This window comes from Dunckerocampus dactyliophorus, chromosome 11, assembly GCF_027744805.1.
Source record: "Dunckerocampus dactyliophorus isolate RoL2022-P2 chromosome 11, RoL_Ddac_1.1, whole genome shotgun sequence".
Taxonomy (NCBI): Eukaryota; Metazoa; Chordata; class Actinopteri; order Syngnathiformes; family Syngnathidae; genus Dunckerocampus; species Dunckerocampus dactyliophorus.
This window is the reverse complement of record NC_072829.1, coordinates 6,611,520-6,632,574: the sequence shown is the minus strand read 5'-3', so window position 1 is coordinate 6,632,574 and position 21,055 is coordinate 6,611,520. Positions and strand designations below refer to the sequence as shown.

General features: G+C 39.8%; 1 pseudogene; it reads right to left on the bottom strand.

Moving 5' to 3' along the window:
* The window catches only part of LOC129190303 (major histocompatibility complex class I-related gene protein-like), a 43,554-nt pseudogene extending 25,349 nt beyond the window's left edge, over nt 1-18,205 (bottom strand).
* Between the last annotated feature and the right edge of the window lie 2,850 nt (nt 18,206-21,055).

Here is a 21,055-nt window from a genome sequence, read left to right as displayed (position 1 = left end):
TCATGTCACACTTGTCCAAACCTTTTCCAGCGCTTTCATATATTTTATACATTGAAGATTCAAAAACCAATCCACTGTAGTCAACATATGATCAACTATCTGAACCAAGCAGCCACATCTTAGCTTTATGTTGTTGGTTAAACAGCAAATAAGTGTAACAATACAGTGGTACCTCTGTTTTCGTTATTAATTTGTTCCAAAAGGGTGGACAAAAACCGAAACATAGAAAAACCGAGGACACCAAAGTTCTTGTCACACTGTTCGCTATTAGGGTAGCTTGTTCTTTCCTTTATCATGTCCAGCTGTCATACATGTCCTCTTTGGAGACACATTGTCAATCTTAACACAACTCAGACAAATCACACAGCTCAGCCTCACTGACAAAAAACAATTGATTCTTAAATAGAAATCTTATTGATCCTTATCCGGGATGTAAATGAAAGCCTCCTGTCATCCGCTCCGTGAGGGAGTCCAAAATGAAGGCCATCCGTCTTGATGTCGCCATGTTCTCTGCACGCGGCGTGTGATGTAAACAAGTCCATTTGTCAAGATAGCACCGAGCCTTGGACTGTCAGCCTTTCAAACGCAAAATCAACTGAGATTCCATTCAAAGGCTTTTTCATACGCGTATTGCCTGCAGACAGCGAAATTACAAGTGTGAAAATTGTGAATAATTCATGGTGTTGTATTTGTAGATAAGCTGTTACTTTGATGTAAAACAATCCCTCCCTTTTTTGCGTTGTTTATGTTGGGATAGTTGTTTAGATATTTGAGCTGTCGCAAAAGCAAAAAATATTTGTGTCAGTTAAAGTTATGCTTGAAATGTATCATTTCACAAAAAGCTGTTTTTCTCCCTTTTCTAGTTGGGAACTGATATTTTCCCAAAACGTACGTATGTTCTACTGCTGATTACGAAAGAATGGAAAAAGGTAGGAACAAACTTTTTTTTCTGATGAAAGACGGGAGTCTAATCTTTCTTTTGGTAGGTTCCGTGTTTATATAGCCATAGAACATAATATTCTGTACTCTATAGTATTCTATAATATATAGACCATATTCAACCATGAAACAGCGATGTTTCCTTAATTCATATATTTTCAAAACTGTAATAGAGTGAAAGTCGTGAAATTCCAAATGGCGAGGAATTTCTATATTGACATGATTTTGTGCAAAGGATCGTATGTAATAAAAGAGAATAATTGTATGATACTGTTACACTGCCTCATATTGTGTTTTAATTATTGTTCAATTGTTCCCAAATAAATGTGTTGGTACAAATATTTTGGCCTAAAATCTTTGGTTTGGGTAGATTATGGTTAATATTCGGCCTCGAGTAGATTCAAGATTCAAGATTCAAGAGAGTTTTATTGTCATGTGCATAGTAAAACAGCAGTTATACCATGCAATGAAAATCTTATTCTGTTCATTCTCCCAAGAAAAAAAAGAAAACACAAGAAAGAATAAGAACATAAGAAACATAAACACATAAACATATATACCAATAAATTAAGCAACAACAACAGAAGAGACATTAATACAAGTAAATAATACAAATAAATAAATAAATAAATAAATAAATAAATAAAGTGCTATGAGTGTGTGCGTGTGTTGCGTGCGGCGTGTGCGAGTGCTTCGTTGAGGGTGAGGTAGGTAGGGTGAGAGTTTAGATTTTGTTTAGGTCACGGTATGTGTTGGGGTAGCGTTAAGATGCTGTTCTTAGGGTGACGTATGCTGATTTAGAGGTCAGGTTTAGGCCTTTGGGTCAGTTTCATGAGCCTAAACCTAAAAGTGATGGTTTTAACAAGACTTCCCTGCCTGAGTCGTGGTTGCAGCTGCACAACAACTGTCACCAAGCAGCGATCACAACAACATTTTCCCTCCTTATTGTGTAAAAATGAAACTATTTCCTTTTGCTGCAGTTGGTGTGTCATCATCCACAAGCTGGATTGGATGGCCTATTTTTCAGCAATAAGGACGCATGTGATAGTATCAAGTCGCCCGAAGCGCCTTTTAATGAGTTGCACAACAAGAATAACTCATCGGAAGCACAGTGGACTGTGCATTGAGCTTGTATTGTTGTATATTGTTGCATTGAGCGTAATGAGCGCCACACACAGGAGAAGACATCGCCGCTACTCCATTCATTTTCAATGAAACCTGCACGATGTGTCACCGTCCAGCCGAGCGACACGCGAAATTCGTGCATGTGAAAGTTTGTGTTTGTGCGTGTCATCGTCAGCATGCTGGTTTGCGACACGATCCCAGAAAGTTGAAACATTTTCAACTTTTCATCGCTGTCGCCCAGACGAGGACCAATCAGTGGGAGTTTCATTGATCGACAAATGAGTGGACAGGATGCTAATCAGTACGCTATACTTGCGTGTCAGATTTCCCAGAGCTATTTGACATTTCTAAAAAAGAATATAGAGATATAAAGAAAAAAGCGGCATGGGAACTCGTCGGTGCCAGAGTAAACATATCTGGTAAGTTCACATTCATTTTACACGGACATTTATATAAGTTTATATTCAATACTAGCAAGATGTGGTACTAGCAAGAGTACTTGATCAACACCGGCCGCTTTTCCTCCTCTGAACTACTTTAATATCCCAAAATTCCCTCCACATCTGACAGCCAATCAAGACTCGGACAATTCGCTCTGGATGTGAACACGTCGCTCACGGGTGTCGCTGATCACAGCCGCTCGTCGCCTCCCGTGTGCATGGTTTGTTACGCTTTGGCGATGAGTTTCGCCAACCACAATCGTTTGTCGCCTCCCGTGTGTGGCCCCCAGAAATGGATGGCTTTAGCCGACATTTCACAGACGCTGACGTTTACGGTCATGTACGGGTCGAAGAAGAAAACCACATAGTTCCTCTCTGTTACTTTGAATCAAGCTCCCCGATCACTTCCCCGATCTCCACGCTTGCGCCGATTTACACCTCCTGACAGGTTCCCGAATTGGATGTGCGAGACGGCGGCAGACTGGTGCCTGCCACAAAGGCTCTATCGGATGCTCAACTAGCACTCCGGCTTTCTGGGTGTCACATTGTCACATTGAGGGTGCGCTGCACACTTCCACTGGCTCACAAGGCAAAAACAGACCGACAGGGGAGACTGCAAATGGTTTCACATATAGAAAAAATACCTTCATTTGACTTGTTTTAAGGCCTGATACTATAAACTTTCGTGCATATTTACATTACTAGATGCTAAAGAGAGGGTTACTCTATGATGTTATTAGACAAGGTTTTGAGTAAGCAATTTATTGCAAGCAAGCATTAAAGTGAAATAGGCTAATTAAAAAAGACCACACACAACCTTTAAAAAATCTTGGCAAAAATGTGGATTCAATGTCATTTTTTATCATTCTATCTATCATTCACACTATTATGATGACTTGATGGCAAAGGCAAAAAAGCTTTCTCTCTATGAGAGCAGTTGGATTGTTGAGCTGCATAAGCAAGGCTTCTCGCAGCGAAGCATTGCTGCTGAGGTTGGACGCAGTACGACTGTCATTTTAAACTTATTCAAAGATCCTGAGGGTTATGGAACAAAAAAGTCAAGTGGTAGAACCAAAAATGTGTCGCCGGCCCTCAACTGGAGGATCCGATTGGCTGTCTGTCAGGAGACGGGACCCTCCTCTGATAACTGGCGCTTCTGTTAATGTATTTCAATCAATTTAAAAAAAGGACTGCAGCCAAAAGCACCTTCCAGCTCTTGCTCGCCCCTTCAGGATGAGGTGGAGTACTGCAGTGCCTCAGCATATGACATTTCTTTGCATTTTATTGTCTGATTAGCAAGAATAACAATGTCACACTTAGATTAAAGACATGAATGTCATTGTGTAGAACAAATGTTTCTGCAAACATTATATTGACGACATGCTGACAGACAGAACTCTGCATTCAACCCAGTGCACTGAGCGCAGTGCACTCAGACGGTAGGCTCAGCTTGCGCACTTAAGCCAAGGGGAGAGATTCGCCGCAGCCTCATCTCACGTTTCTTGCCGTATTTGACCCGGAAGTGTGCAAATTCAGCTATTTTTACTGATGAAAATGTTGAAAATGATTGGAATCACACAAAAAATACATTTCTAACACAGTTCAATTTTGAATACTAATATTTGTTTTATGTTATCATTATTCGGTTTGTTTATTATTCAGAATGACAGGTGATAGTCATTTCTATTAAGTGTGCAATGACCATAATCGATTCAGGACAATCATGCATTCACAAACTAAGTAGCCTACAGTGTACACAGTGTACACATTGAAGTGTGCTGATGTAAGTATTCCATATGAGACACAGCATCCGTCTTGCTACAAGACCTCATGACGCCTAAATGTCGCCTTTACTGGATTGTTGAGCGTTGCTAAGACTTACTGACCTGCAGCCTTCACTGCCTTCACAGCGACATGAGCCGTTATCGGCACCAACAATAGTGTTTTAAAAAGAGCAACCTTGGATGTCAGCTCTGCAGAGTTGGCTTTGACTGAAGAACACATGAGGACTTCACAAGCCACCCACACACACGTGCTCTTTAATGGAAGTTAACGACAATGAAGTTAGCGACATAATAGCTCGTCATTACACCGGCACACATTGTCAAGTTTCTCTTCATCTCACAAAACGGAGTACTTGTTCTCACACAAGCATGCTGGGTTACATCAGGCATCGGCGAGTATCGCTTCGTGTTGATGGATGCATGACTTATTTGCTTTAATTCATTTCAAAAGTACCATGACAGCACCGGTTGAGATTTGTGTACTTTTGTGCACTTCAGAACAACTTCAACGTTGACTTGTGCAAACACACTCTGCAGACCCTGCAGGAGAAGCAACATGAAGTGCTAAAAACATTTTAATTGCAATAAAAAACGGTGTGATTGTTTTGCATTTGTGCACCAGCCATACAAACCAGGACTGTTCACCTTCCATTTAAAATTGTGTGACTACAGCCTTAAACTGGGGGCTGCCTGAAGCCCCCACAAGGATGATTAGCATCCAACAAAAGATGAGTAATGTGCACTTGAACAATCCAGTGTTGATGAAGATAAGCACACAGTCAACACTGATGACAGAAGAGAGTTTGCCAATTAACTAGCAGTATGATTCATTTACCATTCAACATCCAACATATTATAAAAAAGAAGCTAACATTTGCTGATTAAGCCTTTTGCAAACATGCAGTTTCTAAATACATAATCAATACATTTGGAGTAGTTATTGAACACATGAAGTATAATACCTCAGTAATCCCTCGCCACTTCGCACTTTGAATTTCACAGCTTCACTCTATCACGGTTTTTCAATAATATATGAATAAATCATTGATGTTTTGGGTTGAATACGGCCTATTATTAGTCAAAAATATGCATATATAATTTTACGGGAGGAAAAATAAGGTAATTTAACGAGCATAAAGGTGAAATATTAAAGAGACGTTTTTTTTTCTTTTTACAACAACAAATAAAGTTGTCATTTTTGAAAAAATTCATAATGGAAAAAATTACAGTGTTATGAGAATAAAGTAAAAATATCATGGGAATAAAGTCAGAATTACGAGAAAAAAGAAGAAGGAAGTTGAGAAAGTTGTAAGAAAAAAAGCACAGAACAGCAGAAATAGAAAAAACTGCAATTTTACGAGAGTTAAGTCAAAATATTAAGAGACAAAAGTCGTATTCTGACGAGAAAAAAAGTTGCAATTCTACAGGAATAAACTTGTAGTATTATGAGGAATTATGAGGCATTTTAGTAGCATAGTGACGAAATATTAAAGACAAAATATGTTGTTAAGTTGTAATATTATGAGAAACAAAAAATAAGGTTGGGGAAAATTTATAATATTATTGGCAAAATGTCAAAATATGTGAATAAAGTCAAAATATTACGCAGAAACGGGAAAAAAAGAGCAAATAATCCACTTTTTCACCGATATCACAAAGCTGAGATGCAGTTTTTTTTCTAGAAATATATATAACTTCTTAGCATATCTACAGTGGCTTGAAAAAGTATTCATACCCCTTGAACTTTCCCACATTTTGTCATGTTCCGACCACAAACATAAATATATTTTATTGGCATTTTAGATGAAAGATCAACACAAAGCGACACACAATTGCGAAGTAGAAGGAAAATTGTACATGACTTTCAAATTTTTTTTTAAATAAAAAAACTGAAAAATGTGGTGTGCAAAAGTATTCAGCCCCCTTTTCTCTGAGTGCAACCAGTTGCCTTCAGAGGTTGCCTGATGATTGCTGAATGATCAGCTGTTGACCTAATGATCAAATGGAGTCCGCCTGTGTGTAATCTAACCTTAGTATAGTATCACTGGTCAGTGAACAGCATCATGAAGTCCAAGGAACACACTAAACAGGTCAGGTATAAAGTTGTGGAGAGGTTTAAAGCAGGGTTAGGTTCTAAAAAGATTTCCCAAGCTTTGAACATCTCACGGAGCACTGTTCAATCCATCATCAAGAAATGGAAAGGGTATGGCACAACCGCAAACCTACCAAGACATGGCTGAAACTTACATGAAGGAGAGCACTGACCAGAGACGCAGCCAAGACGCCCACGGTAACTCTGGAGAAGCTGCAGAGATCCACAGCTCAGGTGGGGGAGTCTGTCCATAGGACAACAATTAGTCGTGCACTGCACAAATCTGGCCTTTATGGAAGAGTGGCAAGAAAAAAGCCATTGTTGAAAGAAAGCCATAAGAAGTCTCGTTTGCAGTTTGCCAGAAGTCATGTGGGGGACACAGCAAACGTGTGGAAGAAGGTGCTGTGGTCAGATGAGACCAAAATGGAACTTTTTGGCCTAACTGCAGAACGTTATGTGTGGCAGAAACCTAACACTGCACATCACTGTCAACACCCCATCCCCACTGTCAAACATGGTGGTGGCAGCATCATGTTGTGGGGCTGCTTTTCTTCAGCAGGGACAGGGAAGCTGGTCAGAATTGATGGGAAGGTGGATGGAGCCAAATACAGGACAATCTTAGAAGAAAACCTACAAAAGACTTGAGAATGGGGCGGAGGTTCACCTTCCAGCAGGACAACGACCCTAAACATAAAGCCAGAGCTACGATGGAATGGTTTAAAACAAAACATATTCCTGTGTTAGAATGGCCCAGTCAAAGTCCAGACCTAAATCCAATCGAGAATCTGTGGCAAGATCTGAAAACTGCTGTTCACAAATGCTCTCCATCTAATCTTGCTGAGCTTGGGCTGTTCTGCAAAGAAGAATGGGCAAAAATTCCAGTCTCTAAATGTGCAGAGCTGGTAGAGACATACCCCAAAAGACTTGCAGTAACTTCAGCGAGAGGTGGTTCCACCAAGTATTGACACAGGGGGGCTGAATACTTTTGCACGGCACATTTTTCTGTTTTTTATTTTTTTTTTAATTTTGAAAGTCATGTACAATTTTCCTTCTACTTTGCAATTGTGTGTCGCTTTGTGTAGATCTTTCATCTAAAATGCCAATAAAATATATTCATGTTTGTGGTCGGAACGTGACAAAATGTGGGAAAGTTCAAGAGGTATGAATACTTTTTCAAGCCACTTACATGTGTTGCTTTACAAAATATCAAAGTATCCTTCCATTTTTCAATATGTGGAAAAAGTTTAGAAACCCCTGATTTAGGTGTAAGTTCAGAATCACTAAAATGTTACTTTAAATGCCGTCGTAGGCACGGCCCTCGTCTGTAAGACCAAATATAAGCAATCTTTGGACGTGTAGTAAGTCAGAAGGTTGCAAACAACAGGATAGTTTGTATGTACTGTATTTTCTGGAGGAAGCCATCCAACCAACTCCGATGGAAGGGAAGATTTCTTTGAACAAATAAGGAAAAAAAAGACTTATTTAAACTTATGTCCAAGTTTAAATGAGTTTCTATACATGAAACTGTTACACTTCATGTGCAGCCTGACAGCCTACAAGATTAGACAAGAGAATTAGTCTCAGGGAGAATTCATTAATTCACTGTAGCACTTTAATGCATGCATGACAGTGAAGTGCATTATTACACCTAATGCATACATTTAGATCAAACTGAGAAAGCGAAATGAAGAGCATGTACTGTACGTGAACTTACGGTTGATCACTGTCATGGAAAATATGTAGAAATGTATGCTCTTCCATCAGCCATCACTGCTGAAGTCTTTTCCAGCCATCGTGTCCTCTCACACGCCTCGAGGGCCTTTTTGACCAGCTGTAATCGCAAAGTGGCTGCAATCCCAACACAACAATAATCACCTGATGAACACACAGCCACAACTTACTGAGCACTTCCAACAATTACACTCCACACAACAAACTAGCATTTTGCCGCCCAAGAGAGCTGTCATTATCTTGCTCGTGCACAAAGGCTACAAAGGTTTAGCCGGAAACTGCGGCAAAATAATACCAGTATGTGGGAAAACAAAATAAAAGGAAAAAATGTCATTGTTCCGGCAAAATGGACGTTATTGTGTTGCTGTTGATAAGAGCGGCGAGTGCGAGACAGAATGTGAATATATCTTTAGTGATATTTTCAGCAAGGAAGAGTTTCTTTCAAAGAGGATTGCGGTTACTAGGCAACAAGCAGCAGAACCAATTGAGGACTAAAGTGAGGAGAAAAAAAAGCCGAAGCCCTCACTCTTCTCAATCATGGAGTCGGCCTTTTTCTCTTTCACTCGTGTAAGTCAACGCTCTCCCAAGAACCCAAATCCGTCCTGAATGGGGGTTCGACTGCGGCCCAAAGACGACTTAAAGTCTTTCCGACGCTCACGTGTGGGATTGAGGTCCACTTGGAGCGTGAGCGGAATGACAAAGCTTGGAAAGCAGACGGTGAAAATACATGCCATGCTTTCAAAAAGGACACACTTTAAGGTTGCATCTGTTTTTAGGAGGGGTCAGAAGTTCATTGAGAGGAAAAGTAGAGGAAGACACCAACAAATCATACGTCACCCATCAACAGCGACTTTTACGTGCATCCATAATGGTTATCTGAGTCATGTGATGAAGTATAATTATTTCTTAGAATGGAACCTGGTTATTGGACTGGATGACTGGTGGTGTAAATACACTCCTGATCAAAATTTTAGGACCCGTTGAAAAATTGCTGAAATTTAATTTTTGCACTGTTGGATCTCAATGAGGTTCTAACTAGAGCTTCAAAATACAAAAAGAAGAAATGGGAGTGAGACCATAAACAACCATTAGGAGAGCGAGCTCTGTCCTGGACGGTCCTCTGGACTCCATGGAGGAAGTGGGGGAGAGAAGGATGTTGGCTAAGCTGACATCCATCATGGACAACACCTCTCACCCGCTACATGACACTGTTGTTTCCCTGGGCAGCTCCTTCAGCAGCAGACTGTTACACCCACGGTGTAAGAAGGAGAGGTTCCGCAGGTCCTTCATACTGACCGCTGTCAGGCTCTTTTTTTGCCAGAAATTTGTTCATTTTTCTAATAACAAGCTAAAAACATAATTTTAATTATTCTTCAGCAACAGATGAATATATATTTGCCTTAAATTAAGAGCAAAAACTGCTTACCTAACTTTCTAAATGTAAGAACGGACTCACACACAGAAAATTTATCAAAAAATTTGCTGATTTCGGAACAACACTGCAATTTTTATTTGAGAAAAATAATCTTATCTTAAGAAAGTATAGCTAGCCAATTCTTATGAAAATATTTTTTGCCAAAAATGTGTTCTTTTTTCTAATAACAAGCTAAAAAACCTTATTTTGATTATTTTTCAACAACAGATTAAGAATATTTGTCTTAAATTAAGAATAAAACTGGTTTCTAAACTTTCTAAATTTAAAAATGGACTCACACACAGAAAATAAATGTAAAGATTTGCTGATTTCGGACCAATGTGAAGGCTGCACAGCAAATTTCATAAATGTATTAAATAAAGTCTAGTCATAACATCTGTGTAAATGTGTAAAATTATTAAACTTGATTCAAGAAAATACTCTCGTTTTATCTAGTTTCTAAATGTAAAAACTTGTGAATCTTCGTGCAAATCATGCCAAAAAAGAATTCTGATAGTGTTTATGACAATAGGTTTTCCTAAATTACGTGAATCTTAGATCCAATCACACTCTTGTTTTCTTCAAATAAAAAAGTTCTATCCATATGCAACATAACTAACATGCCAACATGGAAAAAGATTAGCTGCATGGTGGCCAAAAGTTAACATGGGGCAATTCCTAGTGAGTTTTTGGATTCTGGGTTTGAGACAATGAAATTATATTTTTTTTCACTGGACGTGGCATCGGCTTGAAATTTTCCAGTCCTTTACAAATCATAAGCAGTGTTTAGTGTCTCCCAAATAAAATGTCATTTTAACAATGTAAGTCTATTGAATTCACAAATACAAGGAATGCATTCTGAATTGTTTATTTTTAAATTATTTTTTAAATAAAATAAAACCAGATTTTACTTGACACAGTCACTGAAAATCTCAAGTATTTTCAAGTCATTAGACAAAAGTCCAAGTCATGTCCCAAATCATTGATGTCAAAGTCCAAGTCGAGTTGTAAGTCTTTAATGATATTGTCAGGTCCAAAGTCATCAAAATTGTGCAGTCGCTTGGCTCGAGTCCACACCTCTGATATGCGCCCTGCTACTGGCTAGAGATCTAGTCCAGAGTGTACCTCATCTCTCACCCAAAGTTAGCTGGGATAGGCTCAAGCACACCCATGACCCCTAATGAGGACACGCTCTACAGAAAATGGGTGGATGTCCAAATACTTCTGCATGATTTCAATTTTCCATTTTTCAACGTGAAGCCTAGTCTGCAGGGGTTGATATTGTTGATATTGTGTCTTTTCCAAATACAACTTTCCTCAGACTTCTCATTGGCTCAAAAAACCTTACAGTTAGTAATTATAGCGGCACCTGCTTTTCAGGCAGTGCTTGGAATGTGTTATCATGTGGACAACGTTTTTTTACGTGTCACTGCTTTTTCAACATACAGCAAACGTTAATCCGTTTCTGCCCGCATGTTTTCTAGCTACCACGGTAATCAGTAGAGAAATCAACTTGTGGGAAGTGATGTGGTGTACGTTATACAGCAGTACTTACAAAGCAGACACAGCAGGCAGATGATGGACTCTGCAGCCTGATGAAGGTCATCAATGAAAACAAAGAGCCAAAGGGCTTGTGTGTTGGAGAATATGCCTGTTTGGTTTGCAGTTAATTTCCTGCTTTTCTCCTGTTTGCACAGTTCTCTCCGAGTGGTAAACTCGTATTGACTGCTGGAAGAATAAACACCGGCCGACTGCCATGAATGGAAAAGAACTCCTGGAGCATCCTGACAGATTTTTTATTTCCCGAGCTGCCACGGCTGCTTGTGCAACACGGGCAAAACAACGTCGACACTTTCCTTTCTTGGGAGCTCAAATCAGGTTTTTGCTTCTGTGCTAGCTTCTCTGTGAAGTAGAGGTGAGCGGATCGATCCAAACCAATACCAGAGTAGTATCGGTCTTGGGTCAACACTAGAGCGATGAGATCAATATTTTTCAGTTCACATCTGTTATTTTCACAAATATGTCTGGGTGGACAAAAGTTCTTTGGAGTGATGGATTTTTGAGGCTCATCTCTGTGCTTTTTTGGCAAATTGCAGCTTGGTCTTCTTATTGTTCTTGCCAATGAGTGGCTTGCATCTTCTGGTGTAGCCGTTGTACATCAGGACTTCTATGAACAGTAGATAGTGATACCTTCACTCCGGACCTCTGCAGGTTGTTACTGATGTCACGAACAGTTGTTTTAGTGTCTTTCTCTACTCACAATGTTTCTGACATCAACTGCTGATGTTTTCCTTGGTCTACCTGTTCCACGTCCGTAACGTTGTACACCAGTGGTTTATTTCTTCGCTATGACCAATGTGTGTGCAATGGTTCCGATTGATTTTCCATCATCTCTTAAGCCGAGGTCAAAAAAAAGGTCGTATGGGCTCCCACGGCTGGTCTACGGGCAAAAAAACTGAAGAAACGCACGTAGGGCGCGTGTGTGATGTACTGATTTTCGAGCTGTAGACTGGCCGCGGAGGTTCTTTGTCACGTCAAACAAAATCTATAGGCTCGTAAGTTTTTTCAGTTTGCAAGACAAATTTATGCACTTTGTACGTCTTTGTGCGTCACCCGTACGGCCAACGCGTGTCTTTTGTACATTTTGCTTGTGTCAGGTTTGGGCAACATTTGTATTTTTTCATACATCATACTTGCACAACCTGTGTGTCATGCACCACACGTGGACCCCACGTACGTAATTAGTGCGGCCAACGCACGTTGAGGTATTCCGTATGTCCTCCATGCATGTCAAGATCCTACTTCTTTATGGTCACCACAACTACGTTCTGCATGAACGATTTTTGGTTCATGCAGAAGGCATGGCCAAAAAATTCGTACGACCGGTTGTGACCTCGGCTTTGGATTCACAGTGGCTTTGTTCTTCACACATTGACAGCTCTCTGATTTTCATGTTGTTCTCACCTCTAAATGCAGTCTACACAGACAAAGCCTATCCTACCCAATCTGAAACTGAACGCAGACATTCAGTGCTATTTATTGATTGAATAAGCAATGTAACAGGACACACTTGGGTCACAAAACATGTCTGTCAATCACATGTTTCAGTACTTTGCTCACATGATCACTCACATCAGATCCAGATGGAAATACCTGGAAATAGGAGCTGGAATGTTGCTCTCTGGTCTCTTATTCATCTGTTCATTTGATGTCAAACCCAGATGTTTTCAGTTTACCGCAAAAATTAAGGAATTGGCCTCACTGTTCCAATACTTCTGGAAGCCACTATAAGTTTGTTAATAAAAAACACTTTCTTTTTTCTGCCTAAAACCTTTGTCCTGTGTTTTATTCTAATTCTCAGCAATTTAAAAAGCAAAAATCACAAAATCATTCGATTATCTTGAAAGATGTCCAAGTAAAAGATATTGGTATCGGTATTGGTATCAACAATACTGGCCCTGTATTTACTTAGTATTTGATCCAACACCAAACTTGTCATAATAAAGTACATCTATATTCAATAACAAGAAAAAATAAATACATTTCTATTTTAACTTTTAAGAATTATTGCTTAGGTGGGGAAAAGGACTGCAGTGATTTATAACCTTAATGACCCAGCAAGCTTTAGGTTGGTGGGCTCAGTGTCAATGCTCGATGAAATCCAGAGCTTTAATAGTTTACAGCATTACCACACAAACTAACTGCTGCCCATGGCAACTTATCGCCACCAATTGGGATTTAAGTGTCTACCTTCGGGGCAGTTCCAGAGAAAAAAGTGCATTAAAAAAAGGGATGAATTAGTTCCAAGTCCAAGCAGGAGACGTCTTCCTTCTTATGTGTGATGAGGTGAGAAGCCTCCGACTTGCTATTTGTTTTGTCTGGCGGTGTGTATGTGGCAATCAAAACACAGCCATCAGCATTCACCAGATTTCTGGCCGCCGTGTTTCCCCTTGCAGCAGAGAGCTAATCAGTCTCGATTGGAACATGGCCTACAGAACGCTTTTAATGGCTCCATTAAAGGGCAAGTGTTGCACAAGGTGTGTATTTTTGCAGGTAGCTTACACCATGGCGACAACAACAAGAGGTGGTAGATATGAGACGTATTTCATCGTCACACTGCATAAAAGCAAAACAAGACTTTTACAAAGTAACACATTTGCTGCACACCTAAATATGTGACAATATTGTGCAGTGACAACACAGAAGTACTATTTCATGTTCTACCGACTGTATCTTTAATATACACCTTTCATGTACTGTGAATGTACCATATTTGCATCATATTTAATGTACTTCTAATGTACCATATTTACACCATATTTAGCGTACCACTAACGGACCATATTTACATTATCTTTGATGTACCTCTGCTGTAAACCTGGACTTTCCCCTTGCTAGCTAGCGACCGTCTCGAGTCTTTCATGTCTATATGGCTCTAATAATGTTCAAAAACGTATTTAGAAAGTCATAAAAAGGTTTTCTATGCTCTAACTATGAAAATATTCAATTTATTGACATTGAATCCGGTATCGCAGAAATTAATTTAACACGGCCGGGTCTGGAACCAATTAACCTCTATAGACAAGGGACGACTGTACGTCATACTTACTATACCTCTTATGTACCACATGTACATCAGATTTAATGGTCTCCAAACCTCAAAAGTATCATAATTATATCATATTTAATTGTCGACATACCTCTAAGGTACCATATGTACATTATACTTAATGGGACACCTCTGCCAAGGACTGGGCATAAGCGGGCAATGAAATGCAGGCGAGTGTGTATAATTATCTAGATTTACTATTTAGTACTGCCCTGCTGGTCCGACTTGCATCCGGATGAAAAAACAACTCCATCAATACCCTGCACAAACAGGCACACAGAATACTTCTTTAAACTAAATATGTTTTTTTGATCCCACTACTAAACTTTTCTCTTCTTAAATTGTACTCTGCATTCACGTCTCCTGCCTGCTCATTTTCGTTCGTCTCGCCGCCCAGTGGAGCAGGCTCATTGTTCATGGGACCCTCGCTGTTCTTCCCTTGCTCTTGTTGGACCGCTTGCCAACTTCCTGTTCCACGTGTTGCACTTGAAACTAAACAATTAATGACTCCTTCTTTCCCAGCGTACATCACTGACCCTGACCCCTGGCTGCCATTGTTATTCACTTCTAATTGGGAAGCGGCTGCTGCATGAGAATCGTGTTGGTAGGAGCGCCCTTACTCAACTTCCAGCTCACAAGGTCCTACATGAATGATAAAGAAGCTGGTTATTGTCTTATTTTATATGATATGTATACTATCCCTGCAAACGTCTACATGAATAACACATGCTAATTTGCATGCAGCCCTGTCCTTTAGTGTATTCATGAGGACACGCATCAGTGGTCACCTAAACATAACCTTAATATGTTCAGTTAATAACATGGAAACTAATTAAAAATCACCACAACTGACCACTAAAGTCACCGAACTCCTGAAAATCACATATATGCAAGCCATCTGCCGCAGGAAGGCATTCAAGTGTACATTGTTGGTCTTTGGGGCATTTATGGCCATGCTCTAGATTATGTCATAATCAAATCAAGACGGCAGCAAGTATCAGGTGTTTATTTTGGGTAAGGTCTTTATTGAGTGATTTATATTAATTATAAATGATGTATATTACAATTTGTCATAATGAAATGTCTTAAGGTACAGTTGTCCCTCGCCACCTTGCCCTTTTGCAGCTTCACTCTGTCACCTCGCCATCCATCTTTTATGCCGCTTATCCTCACTAGGGTCACGGGTATGCTGGAGCCTGTCCCAGCTGACTTTGGGCGAGAGGTGGGGTACACCCTGGACTGGTCGCCAGCCAACCGCAGGGCACATACAAACAAACAACCATTCACACTCGCATTCATACCTTTGGACAATTTAGAGTGGCCAATTAACCTAACATGCACATCCACGCACGCACGGGGAGAAGATGCAAACTCAAACCCAGATCTTTCACATCTCCTGACTGTGTGGCCAACATGCTAACCACTAGGCCACCGTGCGGCCCTTCACTCTATCACGGTTTTCAAAAATATATGAGTAAATCATCCCTGTTTTGTGTTTGACTATGGCTTATTAGCAAAAAAAATGCATATTTAATGCAACTGTACCTATTTTTGACTAAATTAAGCATTTTCAAGCATAAACATGGCTACATGAACTAAAATACAAATATAAGGCATTCAGAAAACACATTCAAAGACGTTGCGACGACTTTTAGTATTCTACACTGGTCACTAGGTGCCAGTAATGTTACATTAATGAGACAAAAGCCACCACAGAAAGGAATGTCTTGAACAGTAAAAAAAGAACAACAAGGAACTCTCCCAATGCCAATGTGTGATTCTATATTATATTTTATTATGTATAATACAGTCGTCACTGACTACTTTTTGGTTCGAACTTGCAGTTCACTCCCTCACTCTATGGAGCTTTTTAAATTTTTTTATTAATTAATAAATGAGCGCTGTTTTGTGGTTGACTACGGCCCATTATTGCTCAAAAATACCGAGACACAAATGCTATGTAGACACAAAACATTGACGTGACATGTCGTTACATCACGTGACCTAAACACTGCATGTAGTCAGCCATGGCATGTCCGACATGATAAGAGTGGAAAAAAAAGTTCTCCCATTCTGAGTGGAAGTGGTAAGCATTTGGCTTCTTTTTTTTTCTTTCTTCTCAACTCTGTTTGAAACCTTTTCTTAAGTTTAGAATAAATAAATTGGAGGCTAACTAGTTAGCTCGATAGCACGCGATGCTTAAAGCCGTGGCCATCTCTTGTGTCCCTGCAGTGATCCCATAGCCTATGCAATGTGGTGTAAACATTTTCCCTTAGTATGTCTACTATAGGCAAGACAAGTTTATTTATAGAGCACCGTTCGTACACAAGGTAATTCAAAGTGCTTTACAAAAAAGAAGTGTAAAATCACTTCGTAAAATCATTCCATAAAAACATATACTCATTCTAAAATCATTACATAAAATTCCATAAATAATTCCATTAAAAATATATATATATATTCATAATAATTAAAAATGAAGAGTTCAGATAAAATAGTTTCAGTTGTCAAATGCACAGTTGAATAGGAATGTTTCCAGCCAGGATTTGAACATTGCCAAAGTTGAGCATTGTCGCACATCTTCTGGAAGACTGTTCCAGATATCAGCAGCATAAAACTGAAACATACCCTAACCGTGTTTAGTCCAGATTCTGGGCATCCACAGGAGACCCGTCACTGAGCTTCTCAGGGCCCGAGATGTACTTTGGCACAAGACCATGACAAGACCTGTACACAAGCAAAGCTGTTTTAAAGTCTATTCTCTAAGTGACAGGAAGCCAGTGCAGAGACCCGAGTACTGGACTAATATGGCCATATGTCCTGGTTCTAGTCAAGACTTGAGCAGCAGCATTCTGGATGTACTGCAGCTGTTTTACAGCTCGTTTCGAGAGGCCGGTGAGAAGGCTGTTAAAGCAGTCCAGCCTGCTGGAGACCAAGGCATGGATTAGTCTCTCTAAATTGGTTTTAGCCACTATTCCTTTGATTTTGGCAATGTTTTTAGATGGTAAAAAGCTGATGATGTTATTCATTTAAGGTGGCTGGTAAAGTCCAGATCTGAGTCCATTATTACCCCTAGATTTCTAACCTGATGACTATACTATATTGGGTAATACGAGGGTAAAGGTAACTATGGGGTGTAATTTAATGTCTAGAGGGCTCAAATATCCATTTATAAATAAGGAATCCTACTTTGCGGAAATTCCAAAAACAACGAACCTCGTTGAAGAACATTCTTTCCCGTGTGAATAGGACTCGTAATACTTGTACAAAAACTCAGCAGTTTTATGTTTTGCATTTTGTTCCCCTACTGTACTCAAAATAATGCAAACCTTAAAATAAAGCAGACCAGGTATGTACCATAACCTTAGACCCCGACAGTTGTCAGTACAGTATGCTACAGGTGTAGACCACTGCAAACTACAACCACAATATTGTATCATGTATTGTTAAATGCACAGCTCTCTGATCAAAAGAGTGCAGTGAAGGCAGACTGGAACCCAACAGACTGTGCAGGTTGGCACCAGTAGAAAGCAGAGCTTCTGTTGATTTGAATAGAAACGGTGCCCTCATCAGAAGGTGATGCATGATGCGTGTGTGTGATTGAAGGCTCTTGCATGGCCTGTTGCCTCATCTACCATATTTGATGCTTCAGGCTACAGCCGCCATCACTTGGCGCTTCCTCATCAATGATTCCCAGCAGTGAGAGGGAGTGGGGCAGGGACGAGCAGCCAGTTTCCCATACTGGCAAGAAGACCCTTGAATTAGATTTTGTAGGCATCTGCTCACTGGGAATGCTCAATATGTCTCAGTATGTCAGCTGGGGTGCCGTATGTGGATGTTCAACACGCCATCGCCCCACCCTGCCTACTGCGCATGTTTCTACACAAATCATAAAAATGAAAGAAAAGAACCTTACTGAAGAAAGTGAAGATGTTCCTCGTACCAACTGGCAGTGAAGATGAGGATCTGGCAGCCATTGTTGCTGAGCCTCAGGGGATGAACTGTTTTAATTTCCTCCATGTCGAGTGTTCGGCTGCGTTGCACAGGAGCCCGACGCTCGTCCGAGTTCATCGCTTGGTAATTAGCAGGTCATTATGCACTCCCACTCTTAGCTCGCTCTGGAACACAGCAACAACAACTGCAGGATTTTAGTTTATTATCAACATTGTTGATTTTGCTTAATTCTTCTTTGGATGCAGAGTGTCACTTTGGTACCATCATCATACCCCACCATCTATGGGGTGCCCTATTTGCACAAGTCGCTGCCGTGAGGCAGAGAGCATCAAGTCCGCCCAAAGCCCATCCATCCAAACATCCATCTGTCCATTTTCTATACTGCTCATCCTTACTAGTCTTGGGTATGCTGGAGCCTATCCCAGCTGTCTTTGGGCGACGAGAGGCGGGGTAAACCTGGGACTGGGTCGGTCCAAGTCAAGTGAGAAAAAAAGAGACGAGTAATCCAGCACCATGCAGCAGAATTAGAGAATAAAATGGCAGAATTCACCCATTCACTTGTGCGTCCCTGGTAGTGTAATGGTACAGCTGCTGCCTTTTAAGGTTCGCCTGTTCGTTTCGGTATTTTGCACTAAAAATAAATATAAACATAGCATAACGTGCATAGAACTAAATTCAGGTTCAGGTCAGGTTCAAGGTTTAAGTGGCAAAGCACACTGGGTCAAGGTCAAGTTCATTTCTAGAGGACATTTTAAAACAGTCACTACTGGCCCAAAGTGCTGCAACAAAAACAAAAATATCGTAATAAACTACAGAAGCACGCAGAGACCTCCACCAAGAGCCACAGATTCCCCCATATTGTGATGCAGACCAAAACAATTATCCTACATTTCTTGGATCAGTATTTGTTATTTTGAAGAACTGGTTGGAAACTTGTCCTGTCTTTTTTCCCCCATGTGCTCTGACCACATGGCGGAAGTAATAAACGTTAAAACTTTGGCTGTCAAAAATACCGTGTTAACGGCAGTAACTAATTTATTTCTTTAATTAGGTTAAAATTGTTTGCATAGTTAACGCATGCGCACCGTGTTAAGCCACTCCTCTCTATTATCACAACAGACGGGGGCACAATAGCATCCCCACAGAGTCTGACGATCTTTTATAACTTTATTCTGACCTGAACACATCAACAGCAGCGCAATTCCAACACAACATATGTATCTCGAACTCACAAACACGTCTGTAGTCCTCCTCGGAAACGACTCTTCCTCATTCAGGGACACTCCGAACATCACAACAACGTCTTATGTGTGAATGTGTGCTCTAAATAAACAGAAAGACAAAGAAAAACAGTATATTGAGTGACAGGATATTCTTGTCACTCACTAGCTTAACTCTTACTTTGGAAGTACAATTTGCTGCATCCAAGTATGCTCGGAAATCCCAGAAAATACAGTTTACACTCAAAACTGTGTATTCAACTTCAAAAAATTACCTGCTGTCTTTGAATGCAACTCTTCATGGCTCATAATAACATTGTTAAAGTGTGATTGAAATGTTCTGCTGCTATTAAAGGGACTGGTGTTTCAGATTAGCAGACATGCGTGCTATCTTTTGATATAAATGATTTAAACTTTCAGTTCATTTGGAGCTGTTAATACATAGTAATTCAGAATTTTTTGTTCATAAAGGGCACATTTCACAAATAGTTGCAAATGGTGATTAATCATGATTAATTAATTTGAAAACTGTGATTAATTTGATTAACATTTTTAATCATTTGACAGCCCTGGCCAAAACAAAAACAAGCAAACAATAAAAATAGCTCAAAAAACAGTAAAAGAAACAAATAAAAGGTGTTAAAAGCTACTACAAACAAGTGTGTTTTGAGCATTGATTTGAAACTGTCAAAGGAAGTAGCAGTGCTACAGTTCAGAGGGAGAGCTTTATTGTAATATCTAATAATAGTTACTGTAAGTAATATCCATCATAGGGGGCGCTAGTGCGACAGCAAAAAAGATCCATGAATGATCATAGATACTGTAGTTTTACTCCAAAAGTGGCACACAAAATGGTCAAGTTTACAGACAAACAAGAAATAAGTTGACTTGTGGAATTATAAATATTAAACACATGCTAGCCTGTGTTGTTTTTAGGTTTGTATAACCATAAGTTTAAGAACAGCACAAATACGGCAGCCTTTTTCCTTTGCTGTTTCAACCCGGAGTGCTGGATTGTTATTAAAAATCGAAATAAACCTATACCTTTTACCTCATGTCCACCAAGCACTGCAGTTTAGTTCAGTGTGGTATGTCTACCCATATTGTACACAAAAATATTGAGTGTGCTTCTCGTGTAAGTACTTTTTGTCAAATCAATTTTGTTGGTCCACTTCTCCTCACTCATCAGCATTCCTGTAAAAAGTTGAAAGTTGCTCTCCCATCCGTGCGGATGGTGTAAACCGCAGCCATCTGGATACTTTATGCACTTTAATTGCAGAATAAATGCAAGGAATTATGCAGACGCACATGCAAAAACACTCGTTAAATAGTGATTTAGCTTTTAATACCTCTGCTTTAATTGTGCTCATATGCCATTGATTGAAAATGAGCGCGCTTACAAGCTCTGAAAGGCATATTGGTGTAATCGATGGACTGGATCCTCGGGGTGTCAGAAACTTGTAACTAAGACTCACACCATCTGCTTCCCCTCGAGTAAAAGTCACACTAATGAATAAATAGCCTCAATGTTAAAAAAGTGGAGGGAGAAGAAATAGGAACAATAAAATAGATTTTTGGGGGGTAGTAAATATTATATTATTATAGGGAAACAAAGCTTTCGGAAAGTGCAAGACCTTTTTCTTGCACTTGAACAATTAACATTTTTGATACTGACACTGAAAACAAGGTCCTCAGCTGTAGTTTTGTGAGACTTTTTCCTAAACATTCCAAATTGTTTCTGTCGGTC